This window comes from Etheostoma spectabile, chromosome 3 (genome assembly GCF_008692095.1).
Source record: "Etheostoma spectabile isolate EspeVRDwgs_2016 chromosome 3, UIUC_Espe_1.0, whole genome shotgun sequence".
Taxonomy (NCBI): Eukaryota; Metazoa; Chordata; class Actinopteri; order Perciformes; family Percidae; genus Etheostoma; species Etheostoma spectabile.
In genome coordinates this window covers 6,416,648-6,428,483 of record NC_045735.1, presented here as the reverse complement: position 1 = coordinate 6,428,483, position 11,836 = coordinate 6,416,648, and the positions used below count along the sequence as shown (strand labels likewise).

Sequence of the window (11,836 nt, the reverse complement as noted above, 5' to 3'; positions counted from 1 at the left end):
ATATATATATATATATATATTTAAATTTCCTGTGTCAAAGTACTACAAAGAAGCAAGAACAAAAGTAGGCTACATTTGACAAATCACAATGGCAACTCTAAATCACTTCAAGTTAGTAGATGTTTTTATTACCCCCCCATAACACACAGCATACTGCTATTGAGGTTAGACATTCTTGCATAATCTTCTGCTATGGTGAGTACATTTAGTGAAAAACTGAGTTTTCATTCAGAGGAGTTAGTAGCTCAATTAGCACATTATGCAGAGTGTACCAGTATAGAAACATGTGGGTGGAAGCTTCCTCCAGGAGGAGCGCTTTACACCACATCCTTCTCAGATAAACAACCCTAGTAACTTGTGAGGTATTTATCTCTCTCTTCACTTCTGTCCGTAGGGAGGAACATCCTTAATCTCCCTGATGAGCTGGGTGAGAATCCAATCTTCAGCCCGCATCACTCACCCAGCAGCGAGAGGCAGCACTAGCTGGCATGTGACGTAACCTATTCTGTAGAATCTTGCACGCCATGCCTAATGGAGGAAAACAATGACTAGGATTTACTTTAAGCAGGTAAGCATGTATTGTGCTGAAAAGTCCTAGCTATTAATACTGACAGTCGGAAGTCAGTGGCAACATGCTACAACTAGAGAATTGCCGGTGATGGGCAGTTATAGTTTAGCACAGTCTTATCAAAGATCTCTTCCATTCAAAGAAAGCCCATAAAATGACCTGTCTGATACTGGTTGGCATTCACAACTGAGGCTGATGGGAAATGTACTTTGCATGCAATCCCTGCTTTTCAAATCAACAGAAGCAATACTATGCATAATTTACCACTGGTACCATAGTGCAGCGTCAGCTCGAAGAACAATTATTCTCAACCAGTGACACTCATCCAAAATCAATTAAAAATGGCCTTCAAGAGCAAATAAACATCAGTGGCAGTGATTTAAAAGAGCATTTCAATTTAGTGTGAGCCACTCATGTGATTAGATTCTAATACACAGAGAAAACACAAGGGCACCGCTGGCCTTTTAAAATGACCCGCTGTCCTGTAAAGCCCAGGCGTGGCATTGCTCAGCACCGGACTGCACTTATGGGATTTCACAACGTTAACATTCTACTGAGTCAGCATCAGGCACACTGGCTACAGTGCCCCTATGAAGCAGCCTTATCTGTGTGTGTGTGTGTGTGTGTGTGTGTGTGTGTGTGTGTGTGTGGTACAGTGTGGTAGGGGTGGATAATTATCAGACATGCTTTGACTATAGTGGAATCTCCCCCTAGAGATGACTAAGCTAAATTATACAGTAGATCCACTGACAGAGACAGCATAGAATATGTATATTTGGAGGAAAACATCTCTTGACATGATGCAGCAGATATTCATGAGCAGCTGAAAATAGTGGAATGGTCGAGCTGAAGATATTTGGTTCATTGCTTAGTTAATGGACAAAGTTATTTTAATAACTGATTAAGCAAAGAAAACGAGAAGCTGTATGCTATCTTAATTAGGGGGTACCATCATACTAGCAAGGTCAGATTCTGTGATAAAAAAGTGCAGCTACCTAGTGCTTAAAACTCGATAAACAAGTGTTGTCAATAATGGAACTCACGTCCAGAGCAAAAGAAGCAGAACACGCAGAAATCTCATTTTTGGACTCCGCAGTATCTTTTATCATTTATGCCAGATGACAAACTTCCAAATGGAAAATATTTTCCTCGTCTCCACCTCCATGATCAACAGCTTGATCTCAGTCGGTGAGGAGCAGCAGGATTAGGCATTGTGATTTGGACAAAGACTGACGTCAGTGGCACATTTGTCATTTGCATAGTAATTTACGGGAGGAGACAAGGCAGGGTCAGTGGCTAGTTCATGTGTGCTCTATTTCACGTTGACTGTGATGTATAAAAAAGGAAGGGTGCGCAGGGCTTGGCGTACGCCCAGTTTTATACATGTGAATATTTCTGTGCTTAGGTACTTTTCAAGTTTTGGGCATTTACCACCATCTGCGCAGTCTTATCTACATAAAGCTAATGTTAACATGACAGTCCACCACAGTCAGCTGGACACCCCCCCCCATCCTTGCACTTCCCTTCAACACACACCCGACCCTTAAGCTTGATTGGTGGTTCGGCGGAGGCTCGACGCAGAGCTTTCACCGTAGCCTACGCAAGTAGCCTGAAGTTTATATTCATACGCTGGTGTGTGTGTGTGTGTGTCAATCTCTTTAAGAGAATAGCAGGGACAGTGTGTGTGGGGAGTGAGTGGCAAAGCAAGTGAGAGAGTGACTGCGATTAGTTTCGGAGCAAGTACCGACTCTAGAGTCATAAAGAAACAAAGTGTCTCCCCTATGCTTTCTGACCACGGTGGGAAATCCTTAGCAGAAAAAAATAACGCTCTCCTTGATTTCGTGTTGTTTATGGAGAAGGAGAATCAGGAAATGAGTTGGGGGAATGCAACGTTACCAAGCCATGGCCGAGCAGGGTGCGTCACCGCAACTTGTAGTTACATTTTTCTAGAGGTGCGTGCGAGGCTTTGGCGTAGGGTCCGGTGTGGATTCATGTCTCCACGTATCTACGCTACGTACTTAGCCAAGGTGTGGATTTTATGAAGGAGTATAAATCTCGCTCAATATTGCCACTTAGGCAATTGGTCAATAAGATAGTATGGTAGTATGATTCAACAAGTCTACCTGGCTCCTGATGGCAAGATGGCTAACGGTTGAGGTGGAGCATAGCTATGTCATCAAGATGTCTTTTATAGTAAAGAAGTGATAAGTCTGTTAATTGATGTAAAGCTACATTTATTTATAGTATACAACTTGTGTTATAGTGTAATGCACACCTTACAGCTTACTAACGGCTAACTTATCCTCTCTGGTAGGCAAAGGGTGCTAAAATAGTCACTTGAGATGCTTAAATCTCAATTTTTTAGCTAACTACAGGCACTTTGTTTGCCTTTAAGGAGGAAAGGGTTGGCTGGTAGTAAGGTTAGCAGAAACTTTATAAGCCAGCCAAAATAATAATAATAATAATAATATAGGCCTAGCTTTCGGAGTTATCCACATTCCACTATAACGCAAGCTGCATACAGTCAAAATGCTTTAGCTTAAATTACAGAAATATAGTTAGCCCAATACTGACGCATGGATATTTGACTAGGTAACAAAACACTAGCAGCACACGCAACAGTGGGCACGTTGTTCGGTTAATGTCTTCCCATTCTTCCTGCGGATTCCTCACGACCAAACTTTTGTCTTCATAAAAGCTCAGTTTTTCAGGTCAACAGATTATAAAAACTAGCGGATTTTATGCATTTTTATGTTGATTGCTAGCAGACAGAATTGAATAGGAATGAGGTATCTACATACAAAACATATTGATGGAGCGGAGAGTTGTTTTCCCCGCCTGTGGGGGCGGGATTTGGTAGGATGGAGGTGGGCTATTGTAGGATGTGACTGGCATTGTAGGATGAGAGACAAACCAGTGGGCCAATCATAGGATCTCTCTCCTCTCTGTGGTCAACCAAAGACCAAGGATGTGAATGGCCAGTGTTGACATTTGGGCGGAACGATTAATCATTTTAAAACTAAAATTTGAAAGAGTGCGATTAGCTAATCGTGAAGAGCACAATTAATTGAACGTGAAATATTTAATTGAATGTTTAGTTTAACATTTGATTAAAAAAATATATTTTTTCATCATTCTATTAACTATCTTCACAAGAAAAGTGCTGGAATAATGTTAAGTATCACAAATCGTTTACAGAAATGTGCTATTTTCAGTTGATCTATCTTTTTTTTATTACTTTATTTAACATGATCGTAGCTTAAATTTTTTTTAAAGTATTTGCTAATCAAATCGTATATCTGGCAGGACAATTGCAATTAGATTATTTACCCCAAAATTGTTCACATGAAAGAAAAAGTAGGCCAATCACATGATCTCTCCTCTCTATGGGCCAATCATTAAAAAAAAACCTGTTCGACCGGTGTGCAGCCCATGCTGCCCACACTGACCGTAGTACTCCCAATGGCAAATCCATGCCTGCCTGTTCCATCAATTCAATAGAGATTTAAATTAGGAAAACTGCTCAGTAAGCCTTTGTGTAAGAAATTTCTACTTCAAATGGTATTGAGTGCTTGCTTTGCTATAATTAAGCAGCAGAAATGGAAAAAGAAATAGGTTTCCACCTTTACAAACAATCTTTGTTAGATACAAAATTGCAATGCAAGTTGTATACAACATCCTGCATAAGCCCAACTGATACATGGTGTCAGATATAAATGTATATAACGCTACATCAGCCAATGTTTTTTTTAACATTAAAGAAATAGTCTTATATCATAGCACCGCCCAAGACGATACTGTAACTGGTTTAAAGAAATGCCAATAAACCAGAACACGTTTTTCTCCCATCCCAGAAAGCTGTGTGGACTCGCCAGACCCTCCTCCGCAGCACTGTGGAGGAAAGTCTGGCAACGCGAGACTAGGCCAATAGTGACCAATGCCCTTTTATTTGCTTTCTGGTAGACTCTGGAATTAAACTGTATAACTACTGTGGACCTGGGCACGTTCTAAGATTCCTTGGTTTATACCCCCTCCCATAACAGGGAGGTCAACTGATGTCACGGTGGTCACAAGGTTGAACCCCAGATGGCAGGATATAAGAGTGCAGGGGTCAATAGTTCCTCTATGGGAGCATGGCTTCCAACATTATAAGGAAGCTAATTAGCATCCAAACAATTTGTCATGCTGACTTTGATATGGAGTTGTCCTGGAGACATTGTACCCGTTAGAATATGTTGGATTTTATTAACAACTGAAAACGAGACCAACAAGCACAACAGTGGGCCTATAGCTAGAACATCAGCCAGCTATGTTCTCCATCTCACCATCTGCTGTGGTCCACCCACACAAATCTCTCATTTAAACACTATCTGGACAGTGGTCTGCCAATGCACAGGAGGGCAAGGCAGATGGTGTGGTTACAGGCAAAGCGTTTTAGATAGCAGGCACACTTCAAATCAAATGGCCACTGTCTGAAGTCAATCACTCTACTTTCTATTTCTTCTGGGACAACAGGGTGGCTTCTTTGCTCACTTGGAATAGTGTTAGCATTTGCTTAATCAAAGCAAAGTTCGGAGAAAAAGAAACCCGTGCTTAGTTTAACTCCACAATATTACAAGTTAATTGCTGGCAACAGAATTATGCCTCTCTTCTTCACTTCCCACACACAAGATAATTCGGGGGGCAACAGTAATTTTATGCATGAATAAGGCATAAAATACCGTTCCTTAAAAAAGCAGCTAGCGTTGCCTCATGTGAACCGTGCACTGTTGAATTGAGAAAAACAGCGAGCCAAAATCTCCATTCAACGTCTGGCAGTTGGTATAGACATTATGTATAGCTAGCCTACACGTTGTGAACTATTAAAAATACAAATGGCTGGATTTAATATGTCACTGGTCTTCTTTCAGTGCATGAATGACTTCCAAACAAGCAATTCAGATGAGTATTTGAGGCTTTTTTAAATTGACTCGTCATAGGCTACCTATTGCACCAGTCCCGACAGTAACCTTAGGTTTAACGCGTGGCAAAACAATTCAAAGTTTATTTGTTTTATATAAATAAAATTAGTTATCAGTTTCATACCGAAATTATGTATAGACACCAACTAGCCAGCTAATATTTAACGTTAAAACGTTAGTTCCTTTTCGTGGGTTTGCTTGGCAAGTAGAAACGAAGCACTACATTAACACACTATCAATAGAGTCTGGAAAAAGCTGTTCTACTGGTAGTGTGCGAAGGGAGTGTAGCAATTATATCAGCACTATCGTTGCCTCAGGAAATAAACAAGCCGAAAGTTTGAAACAGGACTTTTCTGCTTTTCACAATGTAACTCAAAGCGACAACACAACAGTCACGATTCTTTGTAGTTTACGGAAGAGGGGAAAAAAAAAAAAAAACTTACCGTCGGTATCTCCCAACTAGCTCTTCCAAGGCAAGAGGGTTTCGAGAAAGGCGACCCGAAACCTCTCACGACGCCAAGTTTCCTCTATAGGCTACTGAGCAAAACCAACCAGTCCGACTTACGACGCAGAGTGACATTTAACAGTTGGGCGAAGTGTTTAAAGTAGGGCAAAACCAGCTTCCACGAAGTAGAGATTTGTCCACGTTGACGAAGTGAAAGGACGTTTTACATGCAACGGGCGGCTTTCTTTGTTCCTGCAGCGGTGCAGCCTGTTCCGTGGATATTATCACCGTTCGTGTGTCTCTGACAGCCGCTGATTGGCTGGAGGGTCGGGATCAAGAAAAGGTGACTCGTATCAAGTTAGCCAGCATAACAACACGTTTTCCGATTACGTCCGTAAAGAAACATTTTGCAAACACACATATTTTTAACTTTTAATTTTTGAATCAAATATACAGACTTACCGCTCCCTTACAATGTATTTAACAATTTCCCACAGCGCGTTGGTGTGTTAATTTCACTCTCAAATCAGGTTAATCTCATGCTTTTATTTTGCATGTAAACTTCCTGTTAAATTTTTCTGAAACTTGACGCAGGGTGGAGGCGGCCACTTCATGCCATACATAGTTTTATTCTGAGCATAATCACGATCTGTCTGCTGCCGTTTGTTGTGTATTTTGATGCGGTTGAAGCGTAAGGTTAGGTCTGTTAAAATTGAACTAAAAACAAGTACATCAGGCTAGGCTAGTTCGATTCTACTCACTGATTCATGTTTATGAACGTATAATATGAAAAATAAAAAATAGCTTAACCATACAAATAGAAAGAACATTCATACTTGACCATGTCTTTTATTAATTTGCATACTTTTATCTTCACTTTAGAATACAATAGCCTACATGGTCATTGGAAGAGTACTTTTAAACTGTTATTAATTGGGATCTATCTATCTATCTATCTATCTATCTATCTATCTATCTATCTGTCACTACAGACAATAAAATGTTTACTCATAAAGTCAGAAAGTTGATCTTGGTGAGCCAAGACAAAGACAGTTCCAACTAAACTTGACTCAGAGCTCCCATGCTCCCTGTGTGTATGTTTGTGTGTATGTGTGTGTTTGTGTGTGTTCATACAGTGGATTTGGTGTTGTGTAAGAGCAAGCTTTGTGCATGTTGTACATACTGTTTGTGAATGAGGCTGTGGGAGTCCATAGCTCGCACCGAATCCTCCCCAAGTCCTCCGACAGACACTTTGCATCAGATGTTTTCATTCCTTTAGACTGCTTCACTAACCCCCTGCATCTACTCTTCTCGTTCCCTTTCTCTTTCTCCCTCCATTTCCATGGCTGTCTGCCTCTATCCAGTCCTCATGTGTCTTGTTGTCATTCTGTGGGTCTCTCTCTCTCTCTCTCGCTCTCTCTCGCTCCCGGGCTGCTTGTGGAGCCGGTCATAATTGAGTGGTGAACTGACAGTCAAACAATGTCACAGAATCACCATGAGGACTACTGCTTGTTAGGAAATAAAGGGGAGGATTTTGTCTCAACTTGGCTGAACTTCCCTTTACTTTGCCTTACATATGTAGGTGATTTGTTTATGTGTGTGTCGGCCACAGAAGTATGTCCCTAAATTCACCTGAGCCAGTGTGCTTCCGACAACCAACCACAGAGGGTGGAGGGTTCAAACAAAGCCAGCGTTAAATGTGTTTTGCGGATGCATTTTAATTAAAATGTTAGTCCAAGTTCACCAGACTGACTCAGAAATCTTCACACTTTCTGTGTCTGGTTGGGATCAAGATTGCATTATGTGTAGAGAATGTACAATTTCTCCTCTTATTTCTTAACTGTATGACCACATACCAAGACTAAAATGACAATTTCCTCAGCCTCAGCTGTACTCTTAAGATCAATATGTTGGCATGGTCACTGTTTGCATGCTGACGTTAACAAGCCCAAAGCACTGCTGTGCCTGCATGATGCATTCGTGGAAGATGGGCAGGTCGCAATTTGGGAGCCCCGGCTGCTCATGAATCCCACTTACCGACTGGTTCCCCCTCAGCCATGCAGCAGACAGACAGCCATAGAGCATAGACTGCTCTGGCTCAGTCTGTAGTTCATGTGTTCTGCCACTCAGTGACTCCCCTGCAGGAAACTGTCTCTGTTCACAACAGAGAGCCACCAATTACTGGTCAAGGTTAGAATGAGGCAGGGAAGAGACAATGTGGACATACAGAGTCTCCCAGGGTGTGGAAGGACAGAGAGAGGTTTCACACGGAAAAAAGGATGACAAGGGGTTCTTTGGTTAGGATACTAACTGTAGCCTAGATAGAACCATAACTGAAAGTTCCCTTTGTTAGAGATAAAAGATGCATATATTGACAAATGTTTTTTTTTCTTCTAATTATTCATAAAAGTATTCTTTACTTCTCAGTTCTATGTTCTGTGGGACTGAAGGAAGTGTTTTGAAGCAAGACTATGAAGTGTTTAAAAGAAGAAACAAATGCATTGTTCCTCTTTTAGATGAAAAGTCAATGTCATAAGCAATAAATCAAACTCTTGCTCAATTCGATACACTCAGGGATGTTGTTGCTCCAGCTTTACTTGGTCTGGTATGACCACTAATGTTACCAAACGTTTACATAAATTTTGCTGTGTAACTACATTATAAAGTCAGCTCACAAACTTTATGACTCGTCTCCTTTACTGCTCATACAGTAGCTTGCATTTAGAAATATCCCTTTATTGTCATCTGTGGCTCAAATGTGGTTTTATTTGATGGGATCGAGGAGCTGTTTGGCCCAAATCACATTTTATTGGATACATTTATGTTTATGCCAATTAGTTTAAAGGATAAGGATTACAACTTGGAAAATGCATTTAATGTGTCCCTTGTTATTACACCTAAAAAATAAAAAGACAGAAAGAAAAGTTATGAACTTTTGTAGCCATAGACCGTTAAAGAAATGGAGAAAGTTACGCCGTGGACTTGCGACGGAGAGCAGTGAAGTCTATAAGAAGCACTTTTCCAGTTATGGCTGATCGTTACTTCGCCGCCTCCAACTGAGCTTGATGACGTAGATCTTCTGGTAGCTGTGCCAAGAGAAATCTCAATCATTACAAATCTTGCAGAGACGGCGAGCATATGTATATATAAGCAGATACCATAGGCACAGGCTAATTATTGCTAACTAAAATGCAAGTTAACATTGGCAATTAAACTAAAACAGCTAATGTAAGTCAAAACTGCCTGCAAGCTTCTCCTGTACTTTACAGTAATTATGCAACAGAAAGTCGCATGGTTATGACACGATTGTTGGCGTATTTTTACATAAAATATCTGCTACGGAGCCATGAAGTGAGATACAAGGTAATGGAACCTTTTATACATTGTTGTGTTTCTTTAGAAATAAACAATAGACAATTAGAGTCTTTAAAAAACTTAGATTTTACAGATTTAAAGTTATTCACTTATTATTCACAAAGTGGCGCCAAAATGAATGGCAGTCAATGGAATGCTAACGGCGGATGATGGCTTGTTAGCAACAAAATGGCTCCGTAGGAGGTACACTTTGCGGAGGCTGGCTTGCCTCCTTGAGTGCAACTCCGGTCGCATATTTCATCCCTAATCGATCTGAGCCCGATGCAGTAAATGTGAGCAAAGCACTGAGTTTGTGTTACATAAATATTTTCCACCTGAAATTGGCCATGTAAAGTGTTGATGCGTTGTCAAGAATAGCGTGCACTAAACTTGCACTAAAAAGAATTTGAAGCACCTTGTCAACAGGCCAAACCCAAACATGATTTCTAAATATTGGTCTGAACCCAGCCTGACTCGTCGGGACTTGATCATTAACTTGGGTGTTCACTTTGAAAGACGTGGGGAGGTTAGAAGATGCTACTAAATTGCATTACTATAAATGTGGCATTCAGTCTTTTTGGAGCTTAAACCATATAGGGACTATCATCCGGATATCTCTGTGCCTCTGCTGCTTCAGTTTTGACCACTTATTTTTTTTTTTTATCTGTCTCTGTTGTGTCCCAATGTGAGTGCAATGCTTGATAGTTGGAGTGCTTCTTTAAAAACGGACGCATGCTGCCTTCCTCTGCAGGACCTCAGAAATGAGAAATCACTTCAGTGGAAGTGGAAATTGGAATGTGTGTACCAAGCAATAGGCAACAGAAAAGAGGCCAAAAGCAAGAAAATGAAAAGTTTGTTATATTATGTAAAAAGAGGAAATAATGACTTAAATCTTTAGGCATAACTGAAAATAAAAATTTGTGACCAGATATCTTTTTTTCAGGATTAAGCCAGGCAACAGAAAACACCCAACACAGAACCAAAAGCCTGTCGAAGGGGATGAAAAACAACACATTTCTGTCTCTTTCTCTGCTTTCCTTTCCCTTCCACTCCAGTTCAGAGGTAAACAAGGTGCCAGTCATAACACTCTACTGGCTCCATGCTATTTCACAGTGTGTCCCTAATAGTCATTTTAAGAGTGAGGCTCAACCAACGACCCGTAGCCCTTTATACTGGCGTTGCTGGCAGATTGTGGAGCATGTTTTGGGAACACACTCCTCCCTTTCAGTCTGACAAAATAAAAATGCGTGGTGTCTGACTCAGGCTGGTCCTTCTGGAGCTAATGTGATGTTATGCTGTTGTTCAAGCCAGGACATGAGCTATGAATTAGGTAAGTGTGTGTTTTCAGCTGAGGATATTGCCATCATGTATCTGGCATCTTTTGTCATTCATTCTCCATTTTGCAATCAGTTTATGTTCTGCTTTAGTTGGCCGAATTCACATGTAGCTGCCTGCCTCATTTCATGTAACAACTGTGTCTGAGGAGCAGAATGGCGCTTGTTTTTCTCACGCTCACATCTTTTGGCGTGAGGAATGAGGCAGCAGCAGGCTGTCATCTGTCAGTATCTGCTCCACTGAGCTGATGGTGTGCCAGAGGAAGTCATGGGCTGGAGCTTAGCGAGTCAACACTCCCACCTGGCGGTTGGAAAGCTACTAACATGTAGAAGCTGTGTACATCCTATTGTTTACAGCAGGGATCTTCCGCATGGGGTCCAGAGGACCCATAGGTGGTCCTCAGAGTCAATGCAGGGTCCCCCACAAATTAGTCTTAATTTTTGAAGTTGATTAAAAAATGTCTTAAGTCTTAACAGGAACATAACATATTAGCAAATATAAATCCCCACTGATGATAGGCTTACTGGCCTATAAGTAAGGTCGTCACCATGTGTGTGACATGTAAGTTATGGTTTTAATAGTTCATAATGGTTCTGTAATATGATATATTTTATGTCATGTTTTTGCCTGTTAAGTTTAATTTATTGGGCAATAAAGACAGATTTTAGGTAACAAAATGTCAAAATGAGACAGGATCTTGGAAGTTTGTGATCAATACTGTATGGTGATGTAACAAAGTGGTGTCCCATTTCATAGGGGGATGTTTCCACCCCTAGCCTTTACTCCTTGGTTTCAAGGGCCAAGGGGTAGGGGGAAAGGGGTAAGATGGAGAAATGGGATTCAGCCTAAGATAGCCACACACAGAGACAGTTAATCCTAAGGATTCACTGTGCTACATGCAAGTTTTAACATTAAAACATGTTTTTTTTTTTTTTTTTTAAATACAAAAATTATTAGGCTATTTTACTAGCCTAGTATTCTATGCAAAAAAGGTACATTATAAAGGTTTTAGGCAGCACCACATGTTATTGTAGGCAGGGTTAAATATGCAACTTCCTTTTATACAATATAAGTAATGGGGGTTCCTGCTCCGTGGCTCTGTCAATTAAAGGGTCCTTTAAAATTCCTTAGTAACACAGTTGGATGTTCTCAATAAGAGTTCATGACACTTAA

The 11,836-nt window shown here is 40.7% G+C and overlaps 1 protein-coding gene across 1 annotated transcript in view; it reads right to left on the bottom strand.

The window, feature by feature from the left end:
• LOC116675418 (SPRY domain-containing SOCS box protein 4) overlaps positions 1–6,299 on the bottom strand; it is a 44,616-nt gene extending 38,317 nt beyond the window's left edge. The window contains exon 1 of the mRNA XM_032507248.1: positions 5,973–6,299. The gene's annotated coding sequence lies outside the window, so the exon portion shown is untranslated. The remainder of the gene's footprint in view (positions 1–5,972) is intronic.
• Positions 6,300–11,836: the final 5,537 nt, after the last annotated feature.